Source organism: Erythrolamprus reginae, chromosome 11, assembly GCF_031021105.1.
Source record: "Erythrolamprus reginae isolate rEryReg1 chromosome 11, rEryReg1.hap1, whole genome shotgun sequence".
NCBI classification, from domain to species: Eukaryota; Metazoa; Chordata; class Lepidosauria; order Squamata; family Dipsadidae; genus Erythrolamprus; species Erythrolamprus reginae.
This window is the reverse complement of record NC_091960.1, coordinates 4,200,001-4,216,897: the sequence shown is the minus strand read 5'-3', so window position 1 is coordinate 4,216,897 and position 16,897 is coordinate 4,200,001. Positions and strand designations below refer to the sequence as shown.

Sequence of the window (16,897 nt, the reverse complement as noted above, 5' to 3'; positions counted from 1 at the left end):
GGATACTTGGGATTCTGATTAAATTTTATTGATTGTCTCTCAGCCTTTTTGTAGTCCCCATTCTTCCTTCCTTCCTTCTGTCTGTGGCTCTCCTATTAACACACGTGCGCACACACACACACACCCATTCGCCTTCTCGCTCTTGGGTGAAAACCTCCAGGGCGTTTTGCCTCAATGATGGCTGGTTGGCTATGCAGGTTTAATATCAGGACTTTTTTTTTTTTTTACTATTATTATTCTTGGGATTTCGGGCAGAAGAAGAAATGTTGACAATTGAACGGGTCCAAAGACGGGCTACAAGAATGGTGGAAGGTCTTAAGCATAAAACGTATCAGGAAAGACTTCATGAACTCAATCTGTAGAGTCTGGAGGACAGAAGGAAAAGGGGGGACATGATCGAAACATTTAAATATATTAAAGGGTTAAATAAGGTCCAGGAGGGAAGTGTTTTTAATAGGAAAGTGAACACAAGAAGAAGGGGACACAATCTGAAGTTAGTTGGGGGAAAGATCAAAAGCAACATGAGAAAATATTATTTGATTGAAAGAGTAGTAGATCCTTGGAACAAACTTCCAGCAGACGTGGTTGGTAAATCCACAGTCTCTGAATTTAAACATGCCTGGGATAAACATATATCCATCGTAAGATAAAATACAGAAAATAGTATAAGGGCAGACTAGATGGACCATGAGGTCTTTTTCTGCCGTCAGACTTCTATGTTTCTATGTTTGTTAATGTGGTGATTAAAAAGCTGACAAAATTGGAAGGTAAAGGAGTTGGGCAGTAAAAAGAGAGTGAGAAAAAAAACAGGCTTTGAGTGATGTTGGGAAAGGAGAATCAGAGTTGGTTAATTCTTGGATAGTAGACCACTAAAAGAACCCGTGAACTAGATTATAAAATCAGTCTCCCTTCCTCTCCCCTTTTCAATCGCTTTTTCTTCCTCTCCTTCTTTCTCTCTATCTACCTCTGTGTCTCTCTCTTCTTTCTCTTTCCTCTCTATCACTCCCCCTCTCTCTCTCTCCTTACTGTTCACTCTCTCCTTCTCTTTATCTATCTCCATCTCTTTTTCTCTCTCTCCCACACTCTTTTTTGGCTCCTCATTTCCTTCTGTCTTAGTTATGCCTTTCTACATACCTCTCTTTTTTCTCTCCTCTTCCTCTCCTTCTCTCTCCCCTCTCTTTTTTGCTCCTTCTTCCCTTCTCTCTTAGTTAGCAAATACTTCAGAAGAAAAGGATTTAGGGGTAGTGATTTCTGACAGTCTCAAAATGGGTGAACAGTGCAGTCAGGCGGTAGGGAAAGCAAGTAGGATGCTTGGCTGCATAGCTAGAGGTATAACAAGCAGGAAGAGGGAGATTATGATCCCGCTATATAGAGCGCTGGTGAGACCACATTTGGAATACTGTGTTCAGTTCTGGAGACCTCACCTACAAAAAGATATTGACAAAATTGAACGGGTCCAAAGACGGGCTGCAAGAATGGTGGAATGTCTTAAGCATAAAACGTATCAGGAAAGACTTCATGAACTCCATCTGTATAGTCTGGAGGACAGAAGGAAAAGGGGGGACATGATCGAAACATTTAAATATATTAAAGGGTTAAATAAGGTCCAGGAGGGAAGTGTTTTCAATAGGAAAGTGAACACAAGAACAAGGGGACACAATCTGAAGTTAATTGAGTGAATGATCAAAGGCAACATGAGAAAATATTATTTTACTGAAAGAGTAGTAGATCCTTGGAACAAACTTCCAGCAGACGTGGTAGATAAATCCATAGTAACTGAATTTAAACATGCCTGGGATAAACATATATCCATCCTAAGATAAAATACAGAAAATAGTATAAAGGCAGACTAGATGGACCATGAGGTCTTTTTCTGCCGTCAGACTTCTATGTTTCTATGTTTCTAGTTATGCCTTTCTACCTACCTCTCTTTTTTCTCTCCTCTTCCTCTCCCTCTCTCTCCCCTCTCTTTTTTCGCTCCTTCTTTCCTTCTCTCTTAGTTATGTCTCCATCCATCTCTTTTTTCTCTCTCCTTCTTTCCTTCTCTCTTAGTTATGTCTCTTTCCATCCATCTCTTTTTTTTTCTCTCCTCTCCCATTCACTCTCCTCTCTCTCTCTCTCCATCCATCTCTCCCCCAGAAAACAACAGTGCCCAGCCTTGTCCATATTTATGTCAAGGGAAGTTCATCTCGGGGGAATTTTTGCCTTTTAAACCTGCGCCCCCAAAGGCTACCAAATTGTCAGTAAAAAGTTTGGATATCAATATACCTCTGCATAGGGGTGCCTAAAATTAGATCAGCCTCAGACATACCAAGTGTTTCATGCTTGACTTCGCTGCCCTTTTGAGCTAGTTCATTTTCGGGTTTTTTGGCCTCCAGTGCTGGGTGAGAGTATATTCTTGGTGTGGTGAACTTTTTTTTTTTTTTAAGGCTTTCATGCCATCTTTTCCCTTAACACCGGAGCAGATGCCAGGATACTGGGTACTGCACTCTGTTATGGTTTGAAATGTGAACTGGTGGCTTTATCAGGACTTGTTGTTAATGTTACATAGAAACATAGAAGATTGACAGCAGAAAAAGACCTCCTGGTCCATCTAGTCTGCCCTTATACTATTCCCTGTATTTTATCTTAGGATGGATATATGTTTATCCCAAGTATGTTTAAATTCAGTGACTGTGGAATTACCAACCATGTCTGCTTGGAAGTTTGTTCCAAGCATCTATGACTCTTTCAGTCAAATAATATTTTCTCACGTGGCTCCTGATATTTTCCCCAACTAACCTCAGATGGTGCCCCCTTGTTCTTGGGTTCAATTTCCTATTAAAAACACTCCTGAACGTTATTTAACCCTTTCACATCTTTAAATGTTTCGTTCATGTCCCCCCTTTCCCTTCTGTCCTCCAGACTAGACAGATTGAGTTCATGAAGTCTTTCCTGATACGTTTTATGCTTAAGACCTTCCACCATTTTTGTAGCCCGTCTTTCGACCCGTTCTATTTTATCCATATCTTTTTGTAGGTGAGGTCTCCAGAACTGGACACAGTACAGTATTCTAAATGGGGTCTCACCAGCGCTCTGTTCGATTAAGCTTTTTCCTTTAAAAAAAAATACATTTAATTGAAGTATTTAGACACTTACAAAAAATACATTCAAAGAAAAAAAGGTGTAGTGAAATAAAGGTAGTCCTCAACTTATAACAATTCATTTAGTGACCGCTGAGAGTTACAATGACACCAAAGAAAATGAACTGTTGTAAGTCCAGGACTGTCTGTAGTTTACCTCCGGAAGCGCCTGCTTCCGCACGAATCCCAGTGACCGATAAGGTCCCACAGAGTTGGCCTTCTCCGGGTCCCGTCGACTAAACAATGTCATTTGGCGGGCCCCAGGGGAAGAGCCTTCTCTGTGGCAGCCCCGGCCCTCTGGAACCAACTCCCCCCGGAGATTAGAACTGCCCCCACCCTCCCTGTCTTTCGTAAACTACTCAAGACTCATTTATACCGCCAGGCATGGGGGAGTTAGGATATTCCTTCCCCTAGGCCATTACAAGTTATGCATGGTATGTTTGTGTGTATGTTTGTTTTTTATAAATAAGGGTTTTTAGCTGTTTTATTATTGGATTGTCACATGCTGTTTTTATCATTGTTGTTAGCCGCCCCAAGTCTAGGGAGAGGGGCGGCATACAAATCCAATAAATTATTATTATTATTATTATTTATTATTATTATTATTATTATTATTTATTATTATTATTATTATTATTATTATTATTATTATTATTATTATTATTATTAAAAATGTGGTCTGGTTGTTTCTTCATCACTTTTGAACGTGGAGTTTGAGATTCTGGGATTGCACCAGTCTTTCTTCATAAGATTTAAAAAAGACAAGGAGTGGAACAGATGAAGGAGGCAATTATAAGGCTTACTCATCCTCTAGACCTGGCTAAACCTTGAATCAGAGTTTACCCGGAAAGTCAAGGGTGTAATCTAGGCAGGGAAGCTAAATTCCCAGACAGAGTTGATAGCTTAAATACTTCAGTAGCTTTGTCAAGATAATTTATCCACGGTGAATGTTTTTCCCGTAAACATTAACAGAAGTGGACCTTGGCCTGTTTCTCAATCCTCCTTAATTCGGTACATCTGGACTCTATGGGCTGAGGAGGTCCACAACAGCGGTACTTATCCTTGGCCACCTGAAGATGAGAGGACTACAACTCCCAGAATTTTTCAGCCGCCATGTTGAGAGTTGAAGTCTAGGCATCTTAAAATGGCTGACCTTGGGAAGACTACAACTCCCAGAATTCTTCATGTTGAGAGTTGAAGTCTAGACATCTTAAAATGGCTGACCTTGCGAGGTCTACAACATTGGTTCACATCCTTGGCCACCTGAAGATGGGAGGACTACAACTCCCAGAATTCTTCCGCCGCCATGTTGAGAGTTGAAGTCTAGACATGTTAAAATGGCTGACCTTGAGGAGACTACAACTCCCAGAATTCTTCAGCCGCCATGTTGAGAATTGAAGTCTAGGCATCTTAAAACGACTGACCTTGCGAGGTCTACAACATTGGTTCACATCCTTGGCCACCTGAAGATGGGAGGACTACAACTCCCAGAATTCTTCCGCCGCCATGTTGAGAGTTGAAGTCTAGACATGTTAAAATGGCTGACCTTGAGGAGACTACAACTCCCAGAATTCTTCAGCCGCCATGTTGAGAATTGAAGTCTAGGCATCTTAAAACGACTGACCTTGGGAGGTCTACAACATTGGTTCACATCCTTGGCTACCTGAAGATGGGAGGACTACAAGTCCCAGAATTCCAGAAGTGAGTGAGATAAAGAAGGGGAGATAAAGAATACCTTGCTTAATCTTTCCATATTACAGACTCTCTTTAGTTTTGAAAAACCTATGAACATCCGGGTCAAATATTTCTTCCAAGGCCACATTCCTTATTTTGGCTTGGCTCCTCCGAAAAACCCATAAACGACGCTGTGAGTGGTGAGCGAAGCTCAGGCTTGGGCAGTAGGCAATACGGAGGCAGGTGTTTGCCTATCTCAACAGATCTTGAGGGCTAGAAACCTGCTAAGTCCCTTTTAATTAAAAGTTGCGCTCCCTGCCCTGCTGCAGAACTGCGCTGCGCTCTCTGAGCCACATTAACATAATTGTGCCTTCGAATACGGATTTTTCTCTCCCTCTCCGCGTGGAGACGGCAGCAAGTTCCCACATCTGCCCTCGTTTTAACTTGTTCCTTTTAAAAAAGGGGGGTTGGGGAAAAAAATGAAAAAGGCCCTTTCCATAGAACACATGCGTAAGCGGAATTCTTAATGCTTCCACTTCACACTCGATCTGTTTTCTTATCAAATTAAGCAGCCTTCATTCATGCTGTTCAAATTGCCATGACTGAAACACAGGACTTGGGATGGGGATGTCACTTCCCATTAGGAACACTTCTGCCTCCGTTCGGCTCTCTGGGATAAATTGTTCCAAGAGCTGGGATGGGCTGCTTAAAATATTATTTTTTTAAAAAAAAATGCACGAAGCCCAACACAAACCTTAATCCAAACAAACCTCTGTTGCATTGCAGGAACTGAAAAGAGCAGGGCTTGGGAAGGAGGGGAGAAGGCAGTGGGTGGACTTGAGAACTATTTTTATTTTAAAAAAAATCCAAAGTGCCTCTCGTCTGCTTCCTTAGCAAAATCTTCGGAGCAGAATCCGTCTAGCTACACAACCTGCCTGAAGCCTTTTTTCCTTCTCGGCTGTTTCGTCTTGGAATGCAGAATAACATAATTACGGGTCTATTTTTAAAACTATCCTTCCAGAAATGAGACACACACACACACACAGGGCAAAGCAAAGGGAGACCGTCTTCAGCTGCCAATTATGGTCTATCATCGTTAGAGACGGCTGAGGAAGGGCCGGCAGCTTGTGAAATCGCGGCTTCCCGAGTCGTTGCTGGCACAGGATGAGGGTGTTTGGAGTGAAGGGGCCATAGAAACATAGAAGACTGACGGCAGAAAAAGACCTCATGGTCAATCTAGTCTGCCCTTATACTATTTCCTGTATTTTATCTTACAATGGATATATGTTTATCCCAGGCATGTTTAAATTCAGTTACTGAATTTCGCTATATAGAACGCTGGTGAGACCCCATTTGGAATACTGTGCTCAGTTCTGGAGACCTCACCTACAAAAAGATATTGACAAAATTGAAAGACGGGCTACAAGACGGGCTACAAGACGGTCCAAAGACGGGCTACAAGAATGGTGGAAGGTCTCAAGCATAAAACGTATCAGGAAAGACTTCATGAACTCAATCTGTATAGTATGGAGGACAGAAGGGAAAGGGGGGACATGATCAAAACATTTAAATATATTAAAGGGTTAAATAAGTTCCAGGAGGGAAGTGTTTTTAATAGGAAAGTGAACACAAGAACAAGGGGACACAATCTGAAGTTAGTTGGGGGAAAGATCAAAAGCAACATGAGAAAATATTATTTTACTGAAAGAGTAGTAGATCCTTGGAACAAACTTCCAGCAGACGTGGCTGGTAAATCCACAGTAACTGAATTTAAACATGCCTGGGATAAACATATATCCATCCTAAGATAAAATACAGGAAATAGTATAAGGGCAGACTAGATGGACCATGCGGTCTTTTTCTGCCGTCAGTCTTCTATGTTTCTATGTTTCTATGGATTTACCAACCACGTCTGCTGGAAGTTTGTTCCAAGGATCTACGACTCTTTCAGTAAAATAATATTTTCTCATGTTGCTTTTGATCTTTCCCCCAACTAACTTCAGATTGTGTCCCCTTGTTCTTGGGTTCACTTTCCTATTATTTCCTATTATTATATTTCCCGTTTTGTTGCTGTGGGGTTGGGCCTCCTTTCTCTTTATTTTCTCTTTCAGTTTCCTTCCTTTTTGCTTAGCACGCCTGGCTGGCTCAGCCGGTGTGGATGGACGAGAGGGACCAAAACCCAGCAGCCACCACCCAGAAGAGTTGACTCAACTTCAAATCCCATGGCTTAAAAAACAAACAAACAGCAAAACCCACCCTGAACCTCTAAGGTGGCTTCACGTTACTTTATTTAAGAAGTTGTAAACAACGGGTTTGAGTTCCCCGTAAGACACTCCGCAAAATTAGAAGTATGGTGATACCTCGTCTTACGAACTTAATTGGTTCCGGGCCGAGGTTTGTAAGGTGAAAAGTTTGTAAGACGAAACAATGTTTCCCATAGGAATCAATGGAAAAGCGATTAATGCGTGCAAGCCCAAAACTCACCCTTTGCCAGCCGAAGCGCCCGTTTTTGCGCTGCTGGGATTTCCCTAAGGCTCCCCTCCATGGGAAACCCCACCTCCGGACTTCCCTGTTTTTGTGATGCTGCAGGGGAATCCCAGCATCACAAAAACAAGCGCTTCGTTGGCAACGGAGGTCCGGAGGTGGGTTTTTCAGCGAGGGGAGCCTCAGTGAAATTGCAGCATCGCAAAAACACAGAAGTCCTTGAAACACCACCTCCAGACTTCCGTGTTTTTGTGATGCTGTGATTTCGCTGAGGCTCCCCTCGCTGGGAAACCCCACCTCCGGACTTCCGTTGCCAGCGAAGCGCCCGTTCTTGCGCTGCTGGGATTCCCCTGCAGCATCACAAAAACATGGAAGTCCGGAGGTGGGGTTTCCCATGGAGGGGAGCCTCAGGGGAATCCCAGCAGCACAAAAACGGGCGCTTCGCTGGCAACGGAAGTCCGGTGGCGGCGGCTTGGGTTTGTAAAGTGAAAATAGTTTGGAAGAAGAGGCAAAAAAATCTTAAAGCCCGGGTTGGTATCTGGAAAAGTTTGTATGACGAGGGGTTTGGAAGACGAGGGGTCACTGTATTCTCTCCAGCTCCAAAGGTCAGACAGAGTCTCAAGAGAAAGGCGGCATAGAAATCAAATAAATAAATAAATAAAATAAAATAAAGAGAAAATCCTGTCCCGCAGCTCAGCCTGTTTATATGGGCTTCCCCCAAACGATACCAGGGTTCTGTGACCCAAGAACCTTCCATCCTGAGTTCTATCTAGGGAGTCTTTGACTTAACAACTATTCATTTAGTGATTGCTCAAAGTTACAATGGGCATCTCACCCTTCGGACACGAAAGAGTCATGGGATCAAAATTTGGATTCTTGCAACCCCGCCATTCTAATGGTCAAGGCACCAGTCTAGAAAGTGGAAGGCCACAAATTCTAGTCCCGCCTTCAGCATGAAAGCCAGCTGGGCAACTTTGGATCAATCACCAGGAAACTGGGAATTCTAGTTCCCGCCTTAGCCACAAAAGCCAGCTAGTGACCTTAGGCCAATTACCAGGAGACTGGGAGTTCTAGTTACTACTTTAAGCATGAAAGCCAGCTGGGATACCTTGGGCCAGTCACCAGGAGACTGGGAATTCTAGTTTCCACCTTAACATGCAAGGCAGCTGGGCGACTTTGGATCAATCACAGGAGACTGGGAATTCTAGTTCCCGCCTTAGCCACAAAAGCCAGCTAGTGACCTTAGGCCAATTACCAGGAGACTGGGAGTTCTAGTTACTACTTTAAGCATGAAAGCCAGCTGGGATACCTTGGGCCAGTCACCAGGAGACTGGGAATTCTAGTTTCCACCTTAACATGCAAGGCAGCTGGGCGACTTTGGATCAATCACAGGAGACTGGGAATTCTAGTTTCCGCCTTAACATGCAAGCCAGCTGGGTGACTTTGGATTAATCACAGGAGACTGGGAATTCTAGTTCCCATCTTAATCATGAAAGCCAGTTGGGCGACCTTGCGTCAATCACCAGGAGACTGGGAGTTCTAGTCTCACCTTAGCCATGAAAGCCAATTAGATGGTTTTGAGCCAGTCCCTCCCTCCCTCCCTCTCATCCCAATCCACCCCACAGGGTTGTTGTCAGGGGTCAAATAGGAGGGAGGTGTGTTGCCTATCTTCACCACTTTTGAATTTTTTTCTAAAAATAAAACTGGGATAGAAATCAACCCAACCAATAAAAAACAAACAAACCGTCTTCTCCTCATTATGGTGCCTTTGCCGAACTCGGCCGACATGTAAACCGGCCCAATTCTTGGCACAAAGGACATTTGTGGTGGTGGTGGTGGGGAAAACCACATCTGTGCTTTTTCACACAATCCAACCCTGATGGGGGTCCCCAAAAACTGATCCCCTCCAGAGCTGAGATAATAACGCAGGGGCAACTCAGCATCCTTCATCCTGTTGGCTTCGTTCTTCGTCTTTCTCCACCCATCCGAAAACACGGCGAGGGATGGTTACCACGCCAGATGTTCCGTCCTTGGTGTGTGTCTCTCTCGTTCTCTCTTCTTCAAAAACATCACAATCCACTCACCCGCAAACCTCAGGCCTCTTTATTTCCCCGTCTTTCCTGCTCTCTGCATTGTTCTAACCTTTCTTTTTTTTGCCTTTGTTTATTTTTTTTTTTAAATCTCCCAAATCAAACAGGAAACCATCTGTTTGAAAGGGGAGGGGGAAGAACAATAGAATATTAGTAATATATATATATATATTTAAAAACTGCCAAATGGGACAGACTTTTCTACAGCTTCTTGCACCGTCAGCCAGGTAACCTTTGAGCTTCTCCATCCTGGAGCACACAGGTGTTTTCAGGCCCCAAATTCCGCTTTGTTTCTTGGTGCAGATTGATGGCCCCTTCCTGTATCTCCGGCCCCCTTTCCCTCTCCTCCCTATTGTGCAAAAAAAACCCACACACACACCCATTCACCATCAAGCTTTGCACGCCCTGGAGTGGTTCTGCTACGGGCTCCCTCGCACATCTCCTGCAATTTTTTTCTCTCTCTCTCTCTCCTTTCCTCGAATTGGCCTGACTTTTTTTTTTTTTTTGCAAAATTGCTCGTGGTGGAGCTGTAAATTAGGGTAAACAAGTCGTGAATTAAGTTTACGCTGCCTCCCCGATTCTGCTTGAGTGTCGAAACTCCTTCGGCTAGGGAAGACAACTCTGAATAAAGGGCAAATTTAAGAAGGTTGAGGTGGAGCAAAGAGATCTAAAGCATTCGGTACTGAAAAGGTTGGCACAATCTGAGGTTAGTTGGGGGAAAGATCAAAAGCAACATGAGAAAATATTATTTGACTGAAAGAGTAGTAGATGCTTGGAACAAACTTCCAGCAGACGCGGTAGATAAATCCACAGTAACTGAATTTAAACATGCCTGGGATAAACATATATCCATCCTAAGATAAAATACAGAAAATAGTATAAGGGCAGACTAGATGGACCATGGGGTCTTTTTCTGCCGTCAAACTTCTATGTTTCTATGTTTCTATGCTTTTCTTCAATAACAAAATAGCAGAGTTGGAAGGGATTTTGGAGGTCTTGTAGTCTAACCACCCCTTGCTCGGGCAAGAAATCTATTATCAGTAGTAGGCAAAGTTGGCTCTTCTATGACAGGGAGATTATGGTCCCGCTGTATAGAGCACTGGTGAGACCCCATTTGGAATACTGTGTTCAGTTCTGGAGACCTCACCTACAAAAAAGATATGGATCAAATTGAAGGGGTCCAAAGACGGGCTACAAGAATGGTGGAAGGTCTTAAGCATAAAACGTATCAGGAAAGACTTCATGAACTCCATCTGTAGAGTCTGGAGGACAGAAGGAAAAGGGGGGACATGATCAAAACATTTAAATATGTCAAATAAGGGTTAAATAAGGTTCAGGAGGGAAGTGTTTTTAATAGGAAAGTGAACACAAGAACAAGGGGACACAATCTGAAGTTAGTTGGGGGAAAGATCAGAAGCAACGTGAGAAAATATTATTTGACTGAAAGAGGAGTAGATGCTTGGAACTAACTTCCGGCAAACGTGGTTGGTAAATCCACAGTAACTGAATTTAAACATGCCTGGGACGAACATATATCCATCCTAAGATAAAAATACAGGAAATGGTATAAGGGCCGACTAGATGGACCATGAGGTCTTTTTCTACCTTCAGTCTTCTATGTTTCTATGTTTCTATCTCTTTCCCTCTCTCCCTCTCTCTCCCTCCCTCTCCCTCCCTCTCCCTCTCTCTCCTTCTCTCTCCCTTCCTCTCTCTCCCTCTCCATCCCTCCCTCTCCCTCCCTCCTCTCTCTCCCTCCCTCCCTCCTTCTCTCTCCCTCCCTCCATTTCCCACCTTCCCTCTCTCCCTCCATCTCTCTCCTTCCCTCTCCCTCCCTCCTCTCTCTCCCTCCCTCCCTCTCTCTCTCATGGCAATATCAGCCTTTTTGGAACAAACATCCCTTTTCACCGAACACTCAACCCAGTGGTGCTAAACGAAACGGGCACTCTGTGCGATTATGTGCGTGTGTTAAATGGAGCACAGCCTGATCCGTTACTGTAATAACGGGGCCCAGATAGCGGTGCTAAGAGATCCTTCCCCCTGCGAATCCCTCTTGCTCCATCTGTGCCGCAGTCTGGAGAAGTCGGCTCCCTCCTGGGGGACACAGCAGGATAAATCTTTTGCAAAGAGCCTCAATTCTCCTTTGGCTCGCTCGGACGCCAGGCGGGCAGCTGGCGCTCCACTTGCAAAGTGGAGAAATTTTCGCGTGTGGCAGGTCAACGCCGCGGCCCAAATTCCCATCAAGATTTTCAGAAAGGTCCTTTGGACGATGGATTGAGAAGCTGCCTGCTGCAAAGCAATGCCACTTTCTAGCATCAATGTGAGCCCATATGGGCCTAGTGGTCTTTGATCTTTCTAGTACCAGGCTAGAAAGCAGGAGGCGGTCAGTCCAAGTCCTGCTCCGGAGGATTCGAGGCTAATAACCAGGATACAATGAATGTTAGTCTTGCTTAGCTAGGAAAGCCTGTTTGGTGCCTTTTGGCCAATTTTGCCAAGAGTCAGTAAATTCTAGTCCTGCCTTAGGCTGAGTGATTTTGGACCAATAAACAGGAGATTGATTTACTTACTTACTTACTTACTTACTTACTTACTTACTTACTTACTTACTTACTTACTTACTTACTTACTTACTTACTTACTTATTTATTTACTTACTTATTTACTTATTTACTTACTTACTTACTTATTTATTTACTTATTTACTTATTTATTTATTTACTTACTTACTTACTTACTTACTTACTTACTTACTTACTTACTTACTTACTTATTAGATTTGTATGCCGCCCCTCTCCGAAGACTCGGGGCGGCTAACAACAATGAAAAGACAATGAAAACAAATCTGATATTAAAAATAAGATTGATGTTGTTTGTTTGCTTGCTTGCTTGCTTGCTTGAGTTGGAAGGGACCTTGTAGGTCATCTAGTCCAACCCTCCTGCTCGAGCAGGAACCCTACACCACAGAGTCGGCCCTCTCCAGGTCACGTCAACTAGACCAGTGTTTCCCAACCTTGGCAACGTAAAGACATTTGGACTTCAACTCCCAGAATTCCCCAGCCAGCAAATGCTGGCTGGGGAATTCTGGGAGTTGAAGTCCAGATATCTTCAAGTGGCCAAGGTTGGGAAACACTGAACTAGACAATGTTGCAGGGCCTGGGGAAGAGCCTTCTCTGCGGGGGGGGGGGCGGCCCTCTGGAATCAGCTCCCCCCAGAGATTTGCACTGCCCCCACCCTCCTCGCCCTCCGTAAAAGTTTAAAGAGCTATCTGTGCCGCTAGGCTTGGGGGCATTAGACCCTAGCCCCCTGGCCGACAAGTGTAGCATGTCTTGCTGTGTGAATGAGAATGAATAATTTTTAACTGTTATTATTATTTATTAGATTTGTTATTAGAGTTTTTAAAGTTTTTTTAGCTACATTAATTGGATTTTTTACATATGTATATTGTATATTGTTTTGATACGTTGTGAGCCGCCCTGACTCCTCGGAGAGGGGCGGCATACAAATCCAATAAATAAATAAATAAATAAAATAATAAAAATAATAAATAAATAATCAGCGTTGGGGAGAGCAAGTCGTTTTCCCACTCACAACTGGGCAGGGGGATAAACGTCCTGCCAGATGTTTACTTATAAAACTGGACAAACAATCCAAAGGTTTGTTTTGACTCTGCCGAGGTGACCTCTGGGTTTCCTTGAACCCATGGCTCCACGCAGAGCCTGGACAATGCGGGGTTTTGTTTGAGGCTGCCGTGGCAGGCCGGCACGCCTTTCTTGAGAATTGGGTAGGTCTTCTCGGCTGGCTGAACTGCCTTTCGCTCACCAATGTCACTCTTAAGTGACAATCTTACTGGTTTGAATTCATGAAGTGCCAAACTTAAAAGTTCCTTTCGAATCCAGGCTGCAATGGGGAAGTATATGTAATGCTCTCTACATGGGGCGACCTTTGAAAAGTGTTCGGAAACTTCAGATCGTGCAGAATGCAGCTGCGAGAGCAATCATGGGCTTCCCTAAATACGCCCATGTCACACCAACACTCCGCAGTCTGCATTGGTTGCCGATCAGTTTCCGGTCACAATTCAAAGTGTTGGTTATGACCTATAAAGCCCTTCATGGCACTGGACCAGAATATCTCCGAGACCGCTTTCTGCCGCACGAATCCCCAGCGACCGGTTAGGTCCCACAGAGTTGGCCTTCTCCAGGTCCCATCAACTAAACAATGTCGTTTGGCGGGACCCAGGGGAAGAGCCTTCTCTGTGGCGGCCCCGACCCTTTGGAACCAACTCCCCCCAGATATCAGAGTTGCCCCCACCCTCCTAGCCTTTTGTAAGCTCCTTAAAACCCACCTCTGTCGTCAGGCATGGGGGAATTGACATTTTTCCTCCCCCTAGGCTTATAAAATTTATGTATGGTATGCTAGTATGTATGACTGGTTTCTAACTTGGGGTTTTAAATTAACTTAAATATTAGATTTGTTTACATTGTATTATTATTGCTGTGAGCCGCCCCGAGTCTGCGGAGAGGGGCGGCATACAAATCTGATTAATAAATAAATAATAATAAATAAATAAGTAGGTATAACACCTGTTTTCTCTTAGGAGGTAAACTTGGGAGGTAAACCAAGCTTTCTGAGACAACCCAAGAAAAGGATCTTGGGGTTTTGGTGGACAGCTCAATGAAGATGTCAACCCAGTGCGCAGCAGCAGTGATAAAAAAAGCAAATTCCATGATTAGCATGATTAAGAAGGGAATCGACAATAGGTCGGCAAGTGTTGTATTGCCCCTGTACAAATCGATGGTGAGACCACACTTGGAGTACTGTGTACAGTTCTGGTCACTGCACCTCAAGAAGGATATACCGTGTTTTCCCGAAAGTAAGACAGTGTCTTACTTTCTTTTTATCCCCAAAAGCCCCACTATGTCTTACTTTCAGGGTATGTCTTATATTGGGAAAAAAATTGTCGAATTTTTTGTTTTAACCATAAAATTAACATTTATTAACAACCTGAACAGCGGCGCGGAAGTGGGCAGGAGACGGCACTCATTAAGATCAGAGGGAGGTGGCAGACGCGGCGACGTATGGAGAGGGGGACGGCGCAGGCTTGGGCAGGAGGCGGCGCTCATTTGGATCAGAGGGAGGTGGCAGACGCGGCGATGTATGGAGAGGGGGGACGGTGCGGACGTGGGCAGGAGGCGGCGTGCAGCTAGATGAGAGGGAGGCGGCAATACCCCCGTGTTTCCCCGGAAAGTAAGACATATGTCTTACTTTCGGGGGTACGGCTTATATTAGCCGACCCCCCTGAAACCCCCCGATACGTCTTACAATTGGGGGTGTCTTACTGTCGGGGAAACAGGGTAATAGAACTGGAGAAGGTGCAAAAAAGGGCAACAAGGATGATCAAGGAAATGGAGCCCTTCCCTTATGAAACCAGGTTGCAACGCCTTGGTCTCTTCAGCCTTGAAAGACGGAGTTGAAGAGGTGACTTGATCGAAGGGTATAAAAATCACGCATGCGATAGAAAAAGGTGGATAGAGAAAAATTATTTTCTCTATCACACAATACTAAGACGAGGGGGTACTCCCTAAAGCTCCTAGGTAAGAAAGTGAGGACAAATATAGGGAAATATTTCTTCACCCAGAGGGTCGTTAGTTTATGGAATTCACTTCCAGAAGAGGTTGTGACAGCTGTCAGCTTTCAAGGCAGGATTAGACAGATTCATGGATGCCAAGTGTATTGGTGGTTATTGAAACGGATGTCCAAGTACCGCCTCTATGTTGGTTGAGGCAGGCAGGAGTCCCTTGGGTACTAATTGTTGGGGGTCCAGGGAAAGGGAGGGTTCTGCCTTCTCTTTCTGCTCAAGATCCCCATGGACAATTGGTGGGCCACTGTGTGACACTGAATGCTGGGACTCCATGGGCTTTGGCCCAATTCAGCATGGCTCTTCTTATGTTCTTATGTTCCAAACTTTAAGATGGGTGGACTTCAACTCCCAGAATTCCCCAGCCAGCATTGTTTCTCAAGCTTGGCCTAGTTAAAATGTCCCAGGGAGTTATATTCTGGGACTTGAAGTCCACTCGTCTTAAAGTGTCCGTGTTTGAAAAACATTGATTTAGACCAATCTTAATACAGACAGCAGATAAGTGTTGGTAATGACCTTTAAAGCCCTACATGGCATTGGGCCAGAATACATCCGGAACCGCCTTCTACCGCATGAATTCCAGCGGCCGATAAGGTCCCACAGAGTTGGTCGTCTCCGGGTCCCGTCGACCAAACAATGTCGTTTGGCGGGCCCCAGGGGAAGAGCCTTCTCTGTGGTGGCCCCGGCCCTCTGGAATCAACTCCCCCCAGAGATTAGAATGGCCCCCACCCTCCTTGTCTTTCGCAAATTACTCAAGACCCACCTTTGTCGCCAGGCATGGGGGAGTTAGGATATTCCCTTCTCATAGGCCATTACAAGTTATGTATGGTATGTTTGTGTGTATGTTTGGTTTTTATAATAAGGGTTTTTAGTTGTTTTACTAAATTGTATTGTTACATGTTGTTTTTTATCATTGCTGTTAGCCGTCCCGAGTCTGCGGAGAGGGGCGGCATACAAATCCAATAAATAATAATAATAAAAATAATAATAATTGATTTAAACAATGAATAAATATAAGCAGCAACCTACTAGGCTGGCCTATTGCAATTTATTAAAAAGCCAACGCACATCAAACACATTTGCTGAAAGCTTGGTATAGCATCAGTGGCTTAATATGTCCCTGTAGCTAGAGAAACACCCATTATTTCAATTTAGGTGGCAGGGAAGAAGGTTCACTACTAGAAGAAACATGGTAATAATTAAAGACTTGGTTTATAAGAGACTCCTATTCAAGTCATCCTCAATGAGGCAATGGTTTTGGGTCAGCCCAAACTATCTCCCAGGGTGGCGATAGTTGACAAGCAGGTTAGTTCATTGACTCAGGTGTGCAAGCCTGTGTACCTATTTATTAGCCTGAAAGTTTTATTTTTTTAAATTAATATTTGCAATCAACAGTTGAGTCTTTGAGAGGCAGGACGCACAACATTATTAACGACTCTGGCCTTATTAGGGAAAGATTTTACAGCATGAAACCATCTGCCAATGTTCTTACATTTTAACAATCAGGTGGTTTAAAAAATGAGCTGGCCATTCCTTAATTTTAGAATAGAATAGAATAGAATAGAATAGAATTTTTATTGGCCAAATGTGATTGGACACACAAGGAATTTATCTTGGTGCATATGCTCTCAGCGTACATAAAATATAATATACATTTGTCGAGAATCATGTGGTGTGACACTTAATGATTGTCATAGGGGTCAAATAAGCAACGAAAAAAGCAATATTAATAAAAATCTTAGGATATAAGCAATAAGTTGCAGTCATACAGTCAACATGGGAGGAAATGGGTGAAAGGAATGATGAGAAAAACTAGTAGAATAGAAGTGCAGATTTAGTAGAAAGTCTGACAGTGTTGAGGGAATTATTTGTTTAGTACAGTAGAGTGATGGCGT

The 16,897-nt window shown here is 43.8% G+C and overlaps 1 protein-coding gene across 5 annotated transcripts in view; it reads left to right on the top strand.

Moving 5' to 3' along the window:
• NECTIN2 (nectin cell adhesion molecule 2) overlaps positions 1-16,897 on the top strand; it is an 89,965-nt gene that overhangs the window by 29,816 nt on the left and 43,252 nt on the right. The window contains exon 1 of one of the 5 annotated variants that reach the window (XM_070764180.1): positions 4,702-4,823. The exons of 3 other annotated variants lie outside the window; for them this stretch is intronic. The gene's annotated coding sequence lies outside the window, so the exon portion shown is untranslated. Of the gene's footprint in view, positions 1-4,701; positions 4,824-16,897 lie in introns of those variants that run through there. One more of the 5 variants, XM_070764178.1, reaches the window with a different exon arrangement.